Source organism: Stylophora pistillata, chromosome 6 (assembly GCF_964205215.1).
Source record: "Stylophora pistillata chromosome 6, jaStyPist1.2, whole genome shotgun sequence".
NCBI classification, from domain to species: Eukaryota; Metazoa; Cnidaria; class Anthozoa; order Scleractinia; family Pocilloporidae; genus Stylophora; species Stylophora pistillata.
Window position 1 is genome coordinate 26,717,858 of NC_142524.1, and position 19,479 is coordinate 26,737,336.

The 19,479-nt window shown below is 38.2% G+C and overlaps 1 pseudogene across 1 annotated transcript; it reads left to right on the plus strand.

Annotated features, from left to right (window-relative positions):
• The first annotated feature begins 3,213 nt into the window (after positions 1 to 3,213).
• LOC111336833 (polycystin-1-like protein 2) lies at positions 3,214 to 17,495 on the plus strand (annotated as a pseudogene). The gene is made up of 16 exons (XR_015988680.1): positions 3,214 to 3,249; positions 5,384 to 6,037; positions 6,367 to 6,489; positions 7,443 to 7,565; positions 7,750 to 7,878; positions 8,555 to 9,254; positions 9,799 to 10,372; positions 10,538 to 10,753; positions 10,887 to 11,048; positions 11,195 to 11,389; positions 11,566 to 11,787; positions 12,071 to 12,778; positions 13,073 to 13,309; positions 13,464 to 14,774; positions 15,317 to 15,485; positions 16,009 to 17,495. The product of XR_015988680.1 is annotated as a polycystin-1-like protein 2 (transcript).
• The last annotated feature ends 1,984 nt before the right edge of the window (positions 17,496 to 19,479 follow it).

Genomic DNA, 19,479 nt, shown 5'->3' on the forward strand with positions numbered 1-19,479 from the left:
ACTTCGAGAAGAATTGAGACAATTGAGTTGTAAAGCACTGAGTCGGGAGCTCTGATGTTTTTCCCTAATTGGCCAGTTTCTGTCATGGTAATGGTTCTCTTCTACGTCTTAGCTGTGTTAGTTCACCTATCTCAAAAACGCTTAGGATTCCTCAAGTCCGTTTGGAACAGGGTCGATTTCTTCATGATCATTTTCTCTGTGGCCTCTGTAACATTTTACATGATCAGAGCCAAAAGCGTATTGAACACTATCAAAGCAATTCAAGCCAATCCTTATGAAATCGTGCATTTTCACGCAGCCTTGGATTGGCTTAACCTGGAAAATGCGTCCATTGCAATCGCTGTTTTTATGGTGACTGTCAAGCTTCTAAATTTAATTCGTTTTAACCCGCGCGTAATTTACCTGTTTTCATCTTTTCGGCAATCTATGCGCCATCAACTATCGTATGTTCCCTCCTTTCTGATCGTGTTTAATGCATTTGTTGTAACTGGCATGCAGTTTTTTTGGCGGCATTAGAGTATTCTAGTTACCTCAATGCAGCCATGTCTCAACTCGAATTCCTGTTAGGAAAAGCAGTCTCAACAAAATCATCCTTGAATGCAGGGATTTGTTAACTACAATTCAGCTTAGTTTTATTCTGTTGACGTTTTTTGCGGGTATTTTCTTGGAAGCGTAAATATTAAAATACCTCTCTGGCGCAGGTTGTTTAGGTAATTGTATCCTAGATGGCCCGAACGCAGATACACTCTGTAATCAGGGTATATCTGAACATTAGACTTATTTAAGAACACAATATAACTGCAATTTTGCATCAAATCATATCCTATTTGCAAAAAGTTTCATTAGTAGGGTTGTAATTGCCAAAGAGAAGGACCATTGAATAAGTATATTACCTCTTTTAGCGGTCTTACGTTTTCTAAATGAATAGAGGTTTTGCATGGCAGCCATGTTGCATGGTAGGAACAATAAAAATTGTTGTATAAGAAAGAAAAATTTTTTCCATAGGAAAAATAATCTATTGTTGCTGCCATGCAACATGGCTGCTGAGCAAAATCTCTATTGAAAATATAATTATTTCATATTCTGCAGTCTTCATTACTCAGATCATTCAAGGGCTTATGAGGAATAACAGTTCTGATACCCAAAAGTCCAATTGACGAGATCAACATCGTTTTTAATTTACTTCAGTTTACCGATGCTTAATGTAGAATTTTAGGAATATAACATGGGGCTGCAGCTATTGATTATTTACATTGTATAACTATATTTGTGTCTCAGGCTGTTGCATTTTCCACCAGCCTTGATGACAAAGTATGACATTTCTTTCCAAAAAGACTTAAGAAACGTATAATGCACGATCCTCGCTGTAGAGAGCGCTATTTATGCAATAGCAAAAATCAGACCTAAAAAAAAATCAGGCCTGTACGGGACTCGAACCACTGACCTCTGCGATACTAGTGCAGCGCTCTACTACTTGAGCTAAGAAGCCAACTGGGAGCAGGCCGTTAAGTTGATTCGTAATAAACCCGTGATGATAAATCTGGTGATAAAGACTTAAGAAAATGCTGATTATGGGCAGTCGACGAAATTATATTTTTCATTCATATCAAACGTCATTCCACACCGACAGCAAACAGGACCAAAGAATTAGACTCAATGGATGAGCCAACCGTTGAGTTCTTGCTTAGTAAATCATACGAGGGGAAAGCCCTACCCTTCCATTTTTGAACTTTTAAGGGGAGCTCAAGGGGAGAGCTACCCACAATCTTATGAGCTATAGACATGTTGAAGACTTGGCGTATGCATGCTCCTCAGAGACATTATTTGATGTTTTTTAGGAGACGCTTTATCTTTAGAAGTAGTTTTTTGTTTTGTGAAGTTTTGTTTTTTTTTGTTTTTTTTTTTGTGACGTTTTGTTAAAACTGGTTGCGATTGCCGGTGATGAAGTTTTAAAACAGAATAATAGACTAAAGGTTTTATTAGCTATCTACAGGTAGGAGTCGTAGAGGAAAGTACTACATCTTACAATCCATACTAATCTCATCAGTGAAAAGGTCCTCCATCTGAAAGAAAAAAGACGTAGGGGGAGCTATTGACACCACTCGAGGATCACTTCATTTAAAAATGAAACTTATTTCGTTGCAGCAATTTAAGCAGCAATCACATTTATCAAAACATTGCTTATGAAGGAAGTAGTAAAGTCGTATGTTGACTAATAAAGATCGTTTTTACTAATTCTTTTCGATAAGTGACTAGAGCGGCAACGGAGAGGTGTTTTGATTTCACCGTATCTAGTTACACAGATACAGCCCCACGATACCTTTAAGAAGAACCTATATTTGTGGTATCAATCAAGCATACCATTGTTCTTGTTTATTAGCACCTATGTAGCGTTGAATCAAAAGCGAACACCTGTATCACATATCGAAATAACGGTAAGCTTCAGTATTTCAAACATCAACAAGTAAGTTCACGACAAATATATCAAATAAGTCTTCACATGGAAACAATAACTCCATGTATAATTCTCCTTCGAAATGCCAAATTCAAACGGTAACCTCAGCGATAAGGTCTTTAAAGGTATTGAATAATTATAAGGAATCACCTTTGCCAATTAAAAATGTAAATCAAAAACCTAAGTTAATTTAGAGCAAAAATACACTTTTTTACTACGCCTACAGATATGTAAACAAAACCCAAACCCTTTTGCAGTTTTCTTGATGATTCATTACTTAATTTTAGCAGCTAAGGATCACATGAATTTTCAAACTGTACAGTTGCATCCTTACACAATAAAAGTTCGCATTTTATTTATAACTTTTAACGGGTAAAAGTACTGCTATTGAAAACAGGGGATTGAAATTGCTTATTGCATATAAACGTCAACTTCCTCTGCATGCTGATATTTTTTCTAGAAAAATCGATCCGTCTTATATTTTCTCGTTTTCGAAAATATCGTATTAAATTTTTATAGGCGCAATACCTTCATACAGCTGTCTCCTCGGGACCAATCAGACTTTTATTGAAAAATCGAAACCTGTATATTCGAGCATTTCACGTAATTAAGTCGTAACGTACGTAAAGAAAAAGCGATGGATATCAAACTTTCTGTATATCTTTGTCATGTAAGCCCATTCGATAGTTCGTTTTCTACTAGGTTGGCGAGCTCGTATACTAATTCATTCGTTTTGATTTTTCAGATTGTTTTTCCTCTTGTAGTGATAACAGTTATTCGAGGCTCTGGGAAAGGTATGTATTTACAGTGATTCGATTCGCATATCACATAATAGCAATGAACATAAATATATGAAAGATATTTGATGATGATATTCCTCGTCAAATTAGAACCCAACGCTCAACTAGGATGCATCGTCGGGGTAGGGGCATTCTCAGAATTTTCTGTCTTACAGAAGAGGAAAGCCTATTGTGTGTGTAATATTATTCGACTAAATCTTTGCAATATTGATCGAGAACTGGCTCTTTATACCCTTATCTAGTTTCTCTTTAAATGTCTTTCGTCTTTTTGCCACGTATTTTTCCGCGTTAGTGACAATGAAGCCATCAAAGAGGCCGTCCCGCACAGATAGAAGGCCGCCTATGTTATAATTAACAGTTATTCGCCGAAGGCGAGGTGAATATCGTCGAATAATCCCCGAGACGAAGTCGAGGGGATTATTCGACAATATTCACCGAATCTGAGGCGAATATATAATTGTTTTAGTATAATTTCAGAGCTGAACAACAGAAATTTCTAAAATCATAACATTTTAGTAACATTTATGAACATTTTATTTTACGATTTTAGATAAACTGCGTGGAGCGGTTTATATAGCGTCAGATAAGGAACCGCTCGACTAATCAGATTGCAGGAAACTCTTTGTTCAGCTCTGAAATTATACTAATCAATTTTAAAAGTGACCATCCTCTTGCAGTTATATGAAATTCAGAGATACATTTCTCCAAAATTTTACCTTGGCATCCTCTCTTCTCAACATATATTTTGAAACACTGTTTTTTTATTCAACGCGGAGCGTGACTTATTTATCTATGGAGGCGTAGCGCTTCTCCTCCCATGAATCCTTTCTTTGCAGGTGCACCTGGCGAATGACTCGAATAAAAAATTCAAGTATCCGGAGGTTTATGTCTCTTTGTAATATTTGGTATTTTAAAGTTGACTTCTTGTTAAACCTATCGCTTTCACTTTCACTTTTGAGTCCAAGAATATCATTTCTCAGCCTGACATTTCAGCCGTGAATAGTGATCGTAATAGCTTCTGTGGTGCATCGGCGTCAATCCCAGAGTTCCTAGCGGCGCGCTAACGGCTATTTTTTTCTTTAACTACTTTTTTTATTTGTTTGTTTCTTTTTGTTTTTGTTGTTGTGTTTTCTTTTTTACTCGTGCGACGGACCTCGCCGGAAAGGCGGAAATGTTCGTAATCTATGACTGTATCGTGGTACAATGTACAAGGTAAATGTTTTACTTTATATGCAGTGTACATTTTAATCAAATTTGAATACAGCATAGAGAAGCCGAGTGAAAAAAAAGACAATACATCTCTAAATTACTGTATAAATCGGAACGTAACGTAACGTAATATGAAAAATATAAGAAAGGAATGCAGCGGGGAGAGGTCCAGTAACTGCGAACAGTACAGATTTTTTTTTTAAGAGAACAATGTCGGGCTACTGGTAGAAATAACCTCATGCGATTTAAAAAGGAGTTAGGAAGCAACACTTTGTGAAAACCAGCGGAACTTGAAGTGAACTGACACGTTTTGTGTAATGTAAAAGAAAGGAAACAGTTCAAATGGCTGCTTCAAAATAAATCTAAGGTTTTGGACAGCAGTGTTTTGACTTGTCACGTATTGACAGACATGGTTCGAGTTATCGAGGGTAAAATTATATAGAAAATGTCCTGAAGGGAAACGAAACTTGGTTCGAGTTAGCGGGAGTTTCGAGTTATCGAGGGTTCAAGTTACCGAGGGTAAAATTACAGTTAATGTATGACGGAAATCCATGGGAAATCGATTTTGGTTCGAGTTAGCGCGAGGTTCGAGTTATCGGGAGTCGACTGTACCTCTTTGAAACTAGAGGTTCGGTTGTGCCCTGGTGTGCTTTGGGTGATAATAGCTTTTTTCAATTTTTGCCATGTAAACATTGGCAAAAGCTTCTGCCGTCGTGGTATTCTTTGCCATTTCGTGGTTTCTGAGAAAGAGTATAAAAATCTCGGATAAAAACCACAAAAAGGGCATGCAAATCACACTGGCTGAGCATGCATGGCCCTTTAATTACTGTAAGTAGCAATGTTTGCTTGGTTCTATGGCATATTACTAAACTATAATCTGCAAAATACTACACTAGCTCATTAATGACTTTTCTTGCAGCCGCCAATATCCCAGAAGCCAAAGCCATTTTTCCTCTGAACAGTTTCTTTGGAACAAGGGAGATCACTAATAAACAACCTCCAGGCATTCCTGGAGAGGTGTCTTTAGCAACCGGTCCAAATGGTGACACAGGTGGCTCTTACCAATTTTTTGGGCGAGTAAATAGCTACATCGAGTTCCCAAACGATGGAGGATTAGACTTGAGCAACTCAATCACACTGTTATGTTGGCTGTATCCTGAAAATATACACGACGGGCCTATATTCAATTACAAAGTTAGTGGTGAATGGGGCATTCACTTTTGGATGGTCCGGCATGGATCCCTCTTCGTTCGCTTCATTAACAGACAATATTTACTACATTTAAATTCATCTAGACCGTTAGCAACCAATAAGCCTCTGGCAACGCACCAATGGCATTATGTTGGTGCTTCTTACGACTACACAACTGGAATGGCAAGTATATGGCTTAACGGAGTGAGAGTAGCACAAGAGAAAATTGGGGCTGGCATAACGCTGGGTACACAGGATAACGTCAGAGTTGGTGCCAAAGCAGACCACCCCTATTATTTAACTGCAAGAATTGCTGCCATGCAGTTTTACGACGTAGCCTTAACAGCAGAGCAAATTGTTAAAGTAAAATATTTTGGCCTAGGTAACTATGAAGAATTACTTATACTGAGGAAAGCTGCCTATAAATAGCATTTCCTTATACTTGTATGTATTCAGTGTATTCTAACTAGTGGGTTGGTTTTCCTACGAACCCGTTACTGACGAATTATTCATTAATTCCTTATAAAGCTCCACACATACCTGCATGTATACAAAGGCATCTGTAATGGTTAAATTTACTTGTAATTTCTATTTTGTCTACTCACATATTTCATGCAAACATTTTGGTGTGTATCAAATTTCCCTAACAAGATTTAAATCTGCACGAGCTTGCTGTCAGAATTCATGGCCTTGAATTCTAATTTTTCTCAGATGAAGACGAATGTCAGGACCAGAATCACAACTGCGACGTTAATGCTCAGTGTAACAATACTTTTGGCTCATTTAACTGTACTTGTCTCAATGGCTACTCAGGGGATGGTGTGATCTGTTCGGGTACGTGCTGTTAATTAACACCCGTATAACCACCCGGAAAATAAAGCTGTGCGACTATGCGTTTTGTGCTTTAGACCATCTGTCAGATTGCATGTCCACATGATACAAGACAAGAATTCGGATATCTCAGGTTCAGTTGGTTAAGTGTTACTTTGCTTTCTCTACACTTTCTGCAATAGATCATAGCTCCAAGGAAAGCTTGGCAAAGTTCTGTAGTTTGAGACGTGTGATTTTTTCACCCTCTTCATACTAATCCTGTTTGATGATATAAGATAGTATAATTATCTCCAGAAAAAAATGGGTTCAAAACAGTACAGCTCACGGTCGCGGGCATGAAACATGACTAAACAATTACGCGTGCGTCTATATGACAGATTTTAGTTATAAAACTTCAATTAAACTACACCAACAAGCGTAGCTGGAGAAAAATTACATATTCCAGTCTTTAAAACTTATGAGAGAAAACAGACGACTAAGAATGTCATAAAAAACACATTTCAGTAAGAAAGAGATATCCGCTGTGTAGGACTTCAAGCTGTGCTGGTTTTTTTGCTTTGCAATGGGAAAATTTGCTTTGATTTTCTTTCATCAACGCAACAAGAAAGCTTCGATAACAAAGCAATCGCTTCTCGATTTTAATTAGCTGCCTTCATCGTTCGATTGTTTGATTCTCACTTTTGATTGGTCTAGTTCAGCGGGACAAGGTGATGATAATAATGATTCTAGCCACGATACCTTAAATTCTAGTTTAAGTCCTCATTATAAAAACTACTGAGAAAACTTGAACAAAAAATTGTTCTTTTAATCTTGTTAGGCTATCGGCATCAACAAAAATCCAGCGCTTACTATTACTAGCTCGAAAAGTCTGCACAAAAAATACTTCTGGGAATTTGGCTAATAATACCTAGCTTTGCTTGTCTTAGCCCATACTCATCTATTCTTCTATCGTGTAGATATTGACGAATGTACCGCAAATGTGCACAACTGCGACCCATTGGCTGTTTGTAACAACACAGTTGGATCTTTTAACTGTACATGCATTTCAGGGTATGAAGGAAATGGCACAACTTGTGTAGGTGAGAAATGTCTCCATATTCTGGTAAAATACTTGGGATTTGCCACTTATTCATTAAGGCATTGTACTGTTAGCTTCAACAGCACACATTCCTGCTGTTTGATGGCAATTGGAGGTGAGCTCTGTTCCTGAAGCTTAACGGAATAAAACTCCCAGAAAGTAATGCTATTTCTCTGATTCTACAGAAATCGATGAATGTGCCATTTTGACTCATAACTGCCATGGGGTTGCTCACTGTTTTAACAATCCTGGATCCTTCATCTGTGAGTGCCGAAAAAACTACGTTGGTGATGGGATATTATGTGAGCCCGTCGGTAAGTCTTATGTCAAGTTTCATTTGAAACATTTTTATAATGGTAAAGGATTTTGGTCCGAAATCATACGAGTAATTTCAAAATGAAATAAGCGCACAGCTCGAGTTTGATTTGAAATCACAAGTATGATTTCAGACCAAAAATTGCACGACATCAAGTTCAATTATCATTTAATTCAGTCGCTCATATACAGAACATTTAAGTGTGTACAAATAGTTTATTGATTCAGTACTGAGTTGGTTTGAAAAAAGTTGCAAACTTTGTCTTGCATTTTACTTTTCTATTATTGTTTTCTTTAAACAAGCCTATAATCTAATGAGTTGCTGTGTTAAGATAAAGGTTTCTCGTTGACTGGGAAAAGACTGCATTTCGAGAAAATCGTGACGCAATTCGTGAATAAATAGCACTATTGAGAGCCAATCAGATTGCAAAGATAACCGGTGATTTCAAAATTTATGTAATAAGGATGAAAACTTACTACTAATTTTCGTTTTTGGCCTTTTTACCCTTACACAAGTAGATCGAGGGAACAAGAGAAATTTAGAATTCATCGTTATGAAGTGGCAAGTTTTTTGCTACTTCCTGGTCTTAACACAAATACGAATTCAAAAGGTCTTACACCCAAGTTAGAGGATGGAATGGTTTACGTAAGTGTTGTTAATTAAATCGCCCTTAGGGGATTTCTCAGTAACCATTAGAAACATTTCAAAAGACAAGTATCGAGCCACACCTGTGCAGCGTTCAGTCAAAAGTGTCCAAGAAGCCCTGATACAAGGTCTGAATAACGATTTAACTCAACTAAAAAGCACTTTTGAATGGAGTGTGATTAGCGAAATGGAGCTAGCTGCCTCGGAGTCTGCATTAGGAACAATAGTTAGTCGCGGAACGACGTGGTGGACAATAAACAGACGATCCATACCAGCCGGCATCTATCAAGTCACATTCAATGCTACACTCACTTTCGGGGACCAAGAATCTCCACAGACACTCAATGCCTTTGATTATGGCTTTATCGAGGTTATTGCAGCTCCAGTGCGAGCCATTATCGATGGAGGGAGCAGTGTACGATGGGGATCCAAACATATTGTAACTGTGGATGGTTCCTTGAGTTATGATGCTGATATTGGCCCTGGAATACACACTGGGCTCAATTTTACTTGGACCTGTCGCACCGACTCCTATACAAACAACACTTGTTTCGGTTCGTTTAACGGCGAAGGAAACTTAAACTCCAGCCTCATTTCTATTGATCCAAGTAAACTTGAAATTGATAAGATTTATTCCCTTCGGTTGACTGTGTGTTAGGATGCGAGAAGTTCTTTCACGGAGATATCCTTTGTTGTAGCTGCTGGTGAAGTACCGCATGTGACGCTCAGGTAATAGTCTTTTAGCATCGACGGCCAGTAGGGAAAGTAATATGATTTTTAACAAATCAGGAAAGAATAACAATCAGAAAGGTGTGCATTCAAAATAAAAATTTTTTTACCTCTTCTAAATCTTGAAAGCCTCCCTGCAACGAATGTAAAATAACTGGGCCGAGTGACTCTGAGGAAGAGATACAGGGTAAAGATGAAATTCCGTATCAAAGTAGAAACCTATAGACTATTGAAATTTAAAGCATAATTTTCAAATCAACCCTTGTCCGACATATAATCAAGCGTAGAACTTAAATAGGTTCGTCAAACTAAAATAAAACTATTCTGCAATTAAACATTACCAGCTATCTTCACTCATGACGGGTAGGCTGGTGGAGTTGGAGGTTAAATCATCATGCAACTGGAACACTTTTTTTTACATGAGTTCAAATTTGAAATTAAAGGATTTCTGTTTTATTCAATTCTAAGGTTCCGTGTTAATTGCAACTTATATTACCGTTTCTGCATTTTTTTGGCCTTTGTTCGTTTTCTTTCCTTTTTTTAGATGCTTTGTAGATTGTCGTGCAATAGTGTCTGCTTCAAACAAGCTCCGAGTGACATCCGAATGTCTTAATTCTCCTTGTAATGGATCAGTTTACGAATGGCGCCTGTCGAAACTCAATGGCTCAGGCAATTGGGAAAATATAATCATTTTACCCAACATGACTTCAACTGCTGTGAATTCCACTAACATGATCATCAAGAAAAATTCATTGCAATCCAAATCTAAATATAATCTAACGTTAATTGTGACATCCCCAGGGGGGGCCTACGGTTCGTCAGTGCTCCTCTTTGAAACTGCTGGAGAGCCGCACAGTGGATACTGCGCGCCTTCTGTAAATGAGGGCGTCTCACTGGAGACTGAGTTTACCTTTAGGTGCTTCGATTGGCAGGATGTGAGCTTACCACTGACCTATGAGTTTTTCCTCGGAGAGGAGCCAATATCCTATGGCACGTCACCCTCGTCTGTGTCAACAGTATTACCCCCAGGATCGCCGAACAAAGATTTCCAGCAGCAAGTCACTATTGTTATTAAGAATGTGGTTGGAGTATGTGTTGTACAGAAATTACTCATCAAGGTACTGCAATCAATAATACTAGAGAGAATATATCGAGATAGGCAATATTTATTTGACACATGATTTTTTCATTTTCCAAATTAATTTATAAACTGTGCAAAGACATGTTTTTAGAAACAGTCAATATTTTGATTTTTCTGACAAAAGCTCACTTAATCCTTTCAGGTAAGGCCATCATCTAGCCTTGACCCGTGTGTTTCATCACCAGAAGAAGTTGCAATCAAGTTAAAAGGTTTTGTTGTCGTGGAAGGTAACAAGCTTGATAAGTTTCTCAACAAAGGTGAACTCAGCCAAGCTGTTCAACTTGGTATATCTGTTCTCAAGTCTGCCAATGAAGAAGCTGGATGTGGGAAAGCGTTGAGACCCGAAGATAAAGTATTGGTATGCCGAAAAAAAAAAATCTTAAAATGTAGTGTAATAATACGATAACTTGCTGCATATCATAACAATGCATAACTTTTTTCAAATCATTGCAATCGCTCATTCGAAGCACATCAATTCTCTCTGTTATTAGATTATCAAAACATTGATAAAGAAGTTTACAGCCATAACACCCGAGAATCTTGAAATGTCTCGCTTGGTGATGTCGGTCGTAAGTATGGCCATGGGAACAGAGGCAGAACAAAAATGCGACGGCTGCAGTGATGGTGACCATAGAAGCAACAATGACAATATGGTACGCCATACGTTTTTCTTTTCAATTTTTATTCTTTTTTTTATCCCAGTTACAATGGAAGGACGATCTACAGCTAAGGAGATCAGAAATAATTTTACTAATTTTGATTTGATAGTTTGAAGACATACTTGTTATCTTTTCTTTAGAAATTAACGATGCAATTGACTGGTAAAACGGCTAATATTATAACCTCCACCCTTAACGATCCGGAGGAGCCTTTTACACCTATTTTGGAACAAACGGCTAAAAGTCTTACAGGCTGTCTCACGAATGTTCTGAAGTCTGCTGCAGGCTCAAGTCAAGATGACAAAGAGTCCACAGTTACCCCACCATCTCCAGAGGTAAAGATCACAGTTATAGTTACCTATACTCGCTTTAATTAGACTTTCAATTGCAACAAACAAGGAATGCTTTAAGCACCTTGTATGGCGAAGCAATACAGACAGTTTTCAGTTTCAGCATTTAGAATAACTTTAGTGTTTCAGGCATCGACCTCATTTGACGTTTTACTTTTTAGTTCGTGAAAAAGGCCTCCGAAAAGCTGAGCAACATCAGTGATGCATTTTTTGGCCGTTTGGTTCCATCAGAAGCTCTGGTCCTAGAAACGCCCAGCTTGGTAATATCTCTGAAAAAGGTCGCAGCTCATGATGCAAAAGGACTCAGCATGGAAGATGGACCAAGTACATTCAAGCTCCCGAGCAGCTTTGGAAATGTAGATGGTGGAGATATAAATGCAAAGGTGACACCAAAAATGCAATTGTTATCATTACTCATTGAGAAATACCTCGCTGCCTAAAATTATAATTAAATTTTCTTGTCTCAGGTAGTAAGATGCCATTCCAATGTTCAAGGACAGATTTCATTAAGACATTCCTGCCTTCTGTTCGCCACTGGCTTTGTAATCAGCGCCTGCGTGTATCTTACTCATATTGCAAAGTGCTTAACCCTGCGGTAATTGATACAATTTAACATTCGTTGAATAGAAATAGTAGGCTGACATCAGATGTTCTGTTCTTTTTCAGATGCAAGCTGTTGATTTTAACCCCTTCACCTGGAGCAATAGCAGCAAGAATATTAGATCAAGTGTCACGAGTCTTGAGCTTAAAAGTAACAGCGCGAAAAAGATAAATGTGTCAAAACTTGATGATGACATCGAGATCGTCATTCCGATTTCCATTCCACCTCATAACAATAGCAACGGGACGCAGCATTATTTCCTCAAGCCTAACCGAATATCTTTCCGAAGTTATTACGCAGACCTTGCTAATGTTCCTGTCTCTATGATGTTTGGTATGACCACACCAGGAATTCAAATTAAGCTGTTCATAAAATTTGGAAAAAGGCCATCCATGATAGACTTCGACCACAACTTTACATTAGTATTTATGTCTACATGTGACAACCAAACAAATCTCAATAGAACCTGCCTCATCGCAGAAAATTCAGTTGTAGTCATGCCTTCTAAGCCGGGTTTCCTCTATGCGGGCTTGCTGTTTCAAAGCTCTGAGAGTGAGAGAAAACATTCTAGGCAAAGAAGAACCTGTTTTGATCATCGACGCGAAAGACGGTCATGTATCGGAGTTAAGGATCCCCCACCCAAGGGAGTCCTAAAAGTTGCAGTTCCAAAATATGACCCAAACTCAGACGTTAACTATACTTTGACCATCACCCAGTCAAGTTGTTTGTATTGGTCAGAGAACACAGAAGAGTGGACAGCGGAAGGTTGCAGGGTAAACGTTAATTATTAACAAATTTTCTGTCGCTAAGTTTGCTTGCAATGAGAGTAGCAATGGATAATTCATTCCAAAATTGTTGGTGAAGAAAAATGATCGATATAGAGATTGTCGATGTTTATGAAATGACAGATATGATGATAAAGCTACAGGTGTAGTCTTCGATGATTGATATTATTATTGCTACTATCACTGTTGTGGTTACCTCTATTGTTATTATCTTCATTTTTTTATTGTTACTAATATTATCATGAATATTTTTAGATAATTTATTTATCTATTCATTCAAAGGTAAGCCAAGATTCAAACACCACGCATCTTGTATGCCTCTGCAATCATTTGACATCTTTCGGAGGAAACTTTATCCAAGTACTGAATCCCATTGACTTTGACAAAGTTTTCACTGAGTTCTTAAACCTCGCTGAAAGTGGCAATATCTCAGTACTTGTGACAATTTCCGGCTGTTTCCTTATGTACTTCGTTATCTTGATTCTTGCAAGGAGGGCTGACAAGAGAGATGAAGACAAGGTAAGTTTATGGTTTTTATTGCATCCAAAGGATTTCTTTCATATGTAGCTTGTTTTCATTTTAAGATTGTTACTCCACATGAGAACCTCTTAAACCTTCAGACGAGTATTTTAAATTGCTTTCACCGCAGAATCGAATGTATTGTTATTTTCAGATTCTCCCTCCTAAAGTGATACCACTTGCTGAGGAAGGAGCGTATTACTACGATATGGTTATAAGCACCGGCATTTGGAAACATTCTGCAACAACCGCCAGCGTAAGCATTAGCATCAAGGGCAAAAATAATGAGCAGAGTCAGATTCTGTTGCGAGATAAAGGGGACACTAGGAAGTTGTTTGGACGAGGGAGTATCAATGGCTTTGTTCTCGTAGTGGCAGAATCATTTGGTACATTAAAAGAGATTACTTTGGAGCACGATAATTTTGGAAAAAGTCCGTCTTGGTTTGTGGAGACGGTAATGATCAGAGACCGACAGACAGAGGAAAGGTGGGTGTTCCCCTTAAATAGATGGCTTGCATTAGAAAAAAATGACGGACAGATAGAGGTTACAGTGGACAGCAGAACACCTACTGCCTTCTCTGATCAGATTCGTTCTCGCTTTGCGCGGAAAATTGCCGACAGTCACCTGTGGATGTCAGTGTTTGGAAAAGCATGTAGCAGTACCTTTACACGTGTGCAGAGAGCTTCATGCTGCCTTGCAGTTCTGTTTAGTGCAATGATAGCTAATGCCATGTTCTATAACATTGGTGGTGAATCTGACGGTGCTATACAGGTCGGGCCATTTAAGTTTTCTTGGAAACAGATAGTCATTGGGGCACAAAGTGGCATAATTATTGCTCCTATAAACATTATTATTGCCTTCCTCTTTAAGTCTAGCAGACCAAGAAAGAAAAGAAGCGAGAAATACCAAGTGATAGACGAGGCCCAGCGACTTTTGGATGAGATAACAGACACCGGTTGTATGCTTCCTCATTTCTTTGTCTATATAGGCTGGTTTCTCTGCTTCTGTACAACCATGACAGCAGCAACGTTTACGCTGTTTTACAGTCTAATGTGGGGAAAGGAAACCTCTCAGCAGTGGCTTGCATCTATTTTAATTTCCAATGGACAAGATATTTTTGTTGTACAGCCAACGAAGGTCATGGTGATAGTGATAGTTATTTCCTTTCTCTTGACCAGAAAGAACAAAGGCAAATGCGAAAAAGAACAAGAAACTGTTATCGATTCGCAGGCAGTTGAGATAGATTTTTTGAGTGATGATCCCAAACAGCGCTTTAAGAAATATCAACGGGAAAAAATGAGGGAGAGATCCAAAAAAGAAGCTCAGTTAACAAGCATGACCAGAGACATTATTCTGCATTTAATATTTGTTTTTCTCCTGGCTATCGTATCTTATGGAAACAAGAATGGAAATCGTTTTCTGATGACAACTGAGATGAGAAATCGAATAACTAAGTTTAATCTGGTAAGATTATGGTTTCAGCTGAATAAAAACCCTCTCTTTTCTCGAAGCAAAATGAGCCCATCTTGCCCGTTCAGGATTGTCCGCTTTGATCTCGCGCAAGAAAAAAAGTTTGTAGCTTACGTACAATGTTGGCGAGGGAGTCTCAAAAAGCGGCTGAAGAGAGTCAAACAGGAGAAAAAACGATCCTCGCGGGTTAATTGTAGTACAAACACAGTTACCTTCCTTTCGGATGTCGAAATGAAAAAGGCATTCTTGATTTTCATCGTATCTTTTTGCAGAGTAAATGAATTCTTTGATTGCTTAAGCTTGTTGGGAAAAGATGGCTGGTCATTAGTCTTGTTCTTTTTTCGCATTTAGGCTTCCTGTCAGTCACTAAAAATGCGTCAAAAGAACTCGGCTAATATCCAGTAATCCTGGCCTCACGTCTAATCAGTTAGGCATATCTTAAATTGTTCTTTCTTGGGGATCACAAAGTTGGTCCTCTCGACGGGTCCGTAGATCTTAATATCTACACTTTGTATCTTTTTTATTCTCCACTCTAGGTAACGGATGCACATAAATTAGAAGCATGGTTGAAGAACGAATTTATATCAAACATTTACAATCAGGCGTGGTATAATGGACTTGAAGAGAAAAACGATGTGTACATCGCGAATAAGATGTCGATATTGGTGGGAATGCCTTGGTTGAGACAGCTAAGAATTAAAAAAAGCAAACTTAGATGACAATAAATTTTTCTCGTATACCAACAGTTTTTCACAGGGTATTTTTCGTACAATGAGGACAGGCAAATGGAACTTCTAAATCAGTGGACAAAGTCCCTAATACACATTTGAAAATTGCTTCTGAATTTTTTTACTTAGTTTGAAAGAGGAAAACATCATACTGATCTGATCAATTGAAATAAGTGTAAATACATGTCTAGTGATACGAAAATATTTTATCTTCTCCAAAATAGGGTACTACGCATTAAGACTCATACACATGTTTATAATGCATTTTAATTTGCTACTTACGACTGGACTCAAAGAAAATTTTAAAACCCAACTTTCAGCCCGATATTAAGAAACTTCACTAGCGTTTTTTTTAATTTTTTTTGTTTGTTTGTTTGTTTGTTTGTTTTGTTTAGCTTTGTTTATGTTTTTTTCGGCATATTTTTCTTTCTCTGTTTCAGTTTATTACCATTTATCATGACCACTAATAATTAATTCCTCTCTTTCCTTTTCGCTTAAAGAGTCCTGCAGAGCGCTCCCGCAAATCATATCAGATTGTTATTACGACTATTCTCCAGAAAATGAGGACACGACTTTGCTAAGCCTTCCAGGTTGGATACCTCTCGCCAGCAATACCTCGTGGCCCAATGCTCTCCAAATTTGCCCTAAGTCTTTGCGATATCAACCAGCAGCAGAGCTTCGCAACGATCCCATCTTAGCGTCGTACAACTCGTATGAAGGGGGCGGTTATGCGGCAGTCATGGGATATGATGAAAGCACTGCAAAAGGCGTCCTCGACGAGACTATTGCTAATGGGTGGCTTGATCGCCAAACTAGAGCTGTAATTCTAGAGTTTGCTGTTTTCAATGTCCATACAAACTTGATCAGTATTGCCACATATTTTTACGAGGCCATAGCTACTGGTGCAGCCTACACTTCGAGAAGAATTGTGACAATTGAGTTGTACAGCACTGAGTCGGGAGCTCTGATGTTTTTCCTAATTGGCCAGTTTCTGTTCATGGCAATGGTTCTATTCTACGTCATAGTTATGTTAGTTCATCTTTATCAACAACGCTTAGGATTCTTTAAGTCTGTTTGGAATATGGTCGATTTCTTCATAATTATTTTCTCTGTGGCTTCTGTAGCAATTTACATGATCAGAGCCAAAAGCGTATTGAACACTATCAAAACTATTCAAGCCAATCCTTACGAAATCGTGCATTTTCACACAGCCTTGGATTGGCTTAACCTAGAAAATGCGTCTATAGCAGTCGCTGTGTTCATGGTGACTGTCAAGCTTCTGAATTTAATTCGTTTTAACCCGCACGTAATTTACTTGTTTTCATCTTTTCGGCAATCTATAGGCTATCAACTATCCTATGTGTTCTTCTTTCTGATCGTGTTTAATGCATTTGTTGTAACGGGTATGCAGTTTTTTGGCGGTGCAGTATTAGAGTATTCTAGCTACCTCAATGCAGTCATATCTCAATTCGAATTCCTGTTGGGAAAAGCAGTCCCAATGCATGCTCTTCGAAGTGACAAACCCTTTATTGGTCCGGCGTTTGCGTTATTGTTTTGTCTATCCACAACTATATTCCTCATGAATATGCTTGTTTCTGTCCTCAACGAATCATACGGTGATGCTAAAACAAAAGCAGAGGAAAACGCAGAAGAGCTTGAAATGGCACGTTTTATTGAGGAACGTTTAATGGACATTTTTCAAGAGGGAAGTAATCGGACTGAATTTAGGTTATTTTGCGATGAATCAACATTCGCCAACATGTGCCTATCTGAAGCAGAGCCTTTCTGTTTGAATTCTGAATGTATCCTCCAATGTAGTGAGGAACGAATGCTAAAAGTGGAGAAAAGACTTTTTGTTCTCACTCGACGGACAGAATACATGAAGGCTGATTATTTGAAAGAGGAAAATGACTTAATGGACCTTTTGTTATTAATGGCACATCGTTCGGTGCGTGATTAGGAAAAATAATCAAAAATTCGTCCCTGAATGCAGAGATTTCTTGTCTTACAATTCATCTTCGTTATCAGTTCTGTTGAAATTTTTTTTAGCTATTCTTGGAATTGTAAATATCTAAATACATCTCTAGGGCAGGTTTTTTGTTGGCAATTAAACGTATTTGCACCATGTAATCTGGGTGGATCTTAGTAAGAAATTGTATTATAATTGCAATTTTGTAGCAAAGCCTATCTTATTTGCAAATAGTTTAATCAGAAACGGTGTAATTGCTAGAGTGAAGGACCCTGAAAAAGTTTAACTACCTCTACGAGTTTTAGCTGTAGTACGTCACTGCTTTTTGTAAGTTTAGGGGAATGTACTTCACTGATGAGACCCAGAAGGCCGAAACAGTACTGTCTGCAGTTATATATGTATTTGTATATGTATGTATGTATGTATTTATGTATACGTGTATGTGTGCATGTATGTGTGTATGTATGTATGCGTGTATTGTATGTATATGTGGGTGTGGGTGTGGGTGTGTGCGTGCGTTTGTGCATGTGTGTGTGTGTGTGTGTGTGTGTGTGTGTGTGTATTCATATAATGGTGAGTGTGTGTGTGTCGGCTGCGTTTTCCAGCAGGCTTGTTAACAAAGAAAGACTTACGAAAATGCAATTGATCAATAATTGACGAATTGACATTGGTCATACATACAAACAAACAAACAAAACCAAATAACTAGACCCAAGGTATGAAACATCAGCTCAATTCGTGCCTAGAAAATCGCAATGGAGGAAAGCCCTGCCCTTCCATCCAGGTCAGAGGTCAGTTTAGGGGAGGGGTGGAGGGGCTAGAGGGGACACTGTCTAAGTACTTGATTTTATGAGATTTAAACCTCTTAAAAGAAACACTAGTATTTGTATAGGTAATCGCATGGGGTCGAATAAAATTAAGGATTAATATTACGCGTGTTTTCAGAAGTTGCTGAAATTGCCCGAGTCGCGAAAAAGTCCCAGGGGTGGCCGCTTAATAGAGGTCGGACTGTATCTCCAAACCAGACGCCATTGCTACATAAAATCTTCAGCAACAACTTTTCGATAGCATAGGCTGTTGCTAGGTAACCTGAGTACCAATCATGTGCTAGTAATTTAGCCCTCTTCTCAAGCAAAATTAAGAAAAAATACCCCCTTCATTGACCAATCAGCACTTAGTAAATATGCCCTCCATTTTATTAAAAAGAAAAGAGCCGTAACAGCACTGAGACACGTTTTTCTTTGTAACATCATGATAAAGCGAAATGGGCAAGCGTTTAAAATAAGGGGAAACAGTAAATAGGGAATTTTAATTAAAAATCTAGCTTTTAGGATGTATGAAAATTCCATTTAGTCTTGATGGGATTTTGTCATGTAAGGAAATTTTAGCTTTACAATTGGAAGGGGAAAAACGATGAAGAGTTGATGAATGCATGCTCCACTGAAAAATCCCATTTGAGGAGTCACTTTCATGTTTAGAAGTATATAGGTACACCTTTTTTTTTTTACTGAAGCTTTGTTAAAATTGGTTGCTGTTACTGGTTATCTTAATTCAGTTTTTGAAGAGAATGAAAACGTGACATTAGCTACATGCTTGTAGGAGTCGGGCAACAGAAGAACAAATCCTTTGATTCATCGTCCTAATTTCATTAATAAAAATCAAAAATAGGTATGTAAGCAATCTCGTTCCCAAGGTCTCTCATCTTCCCGCCCCCTGGAGCAAGCGAAGAGAGACCCTGGTTTAGGCTGGTCACTTGTTTATAGAGTAAAAATATCCTTAAGGACGATTTGTTTGTTTGCTCGATTTTCGCCTCATTTCCTTTGTTATCTTCAAATCGACGCTCTCATTGTTCAGGTCGCTATGTTTTAGAGCAGTCTTCAAGTCGCTATATCTTGGAGTTGGTATTGTAACCTTAATTTAAAACCCAAACAAGTCCAGCCTTTAGAGGCGACATATTCGGGCAGAGATGTTAAAGCCGTATTGCCGACGGGATACCGATTTT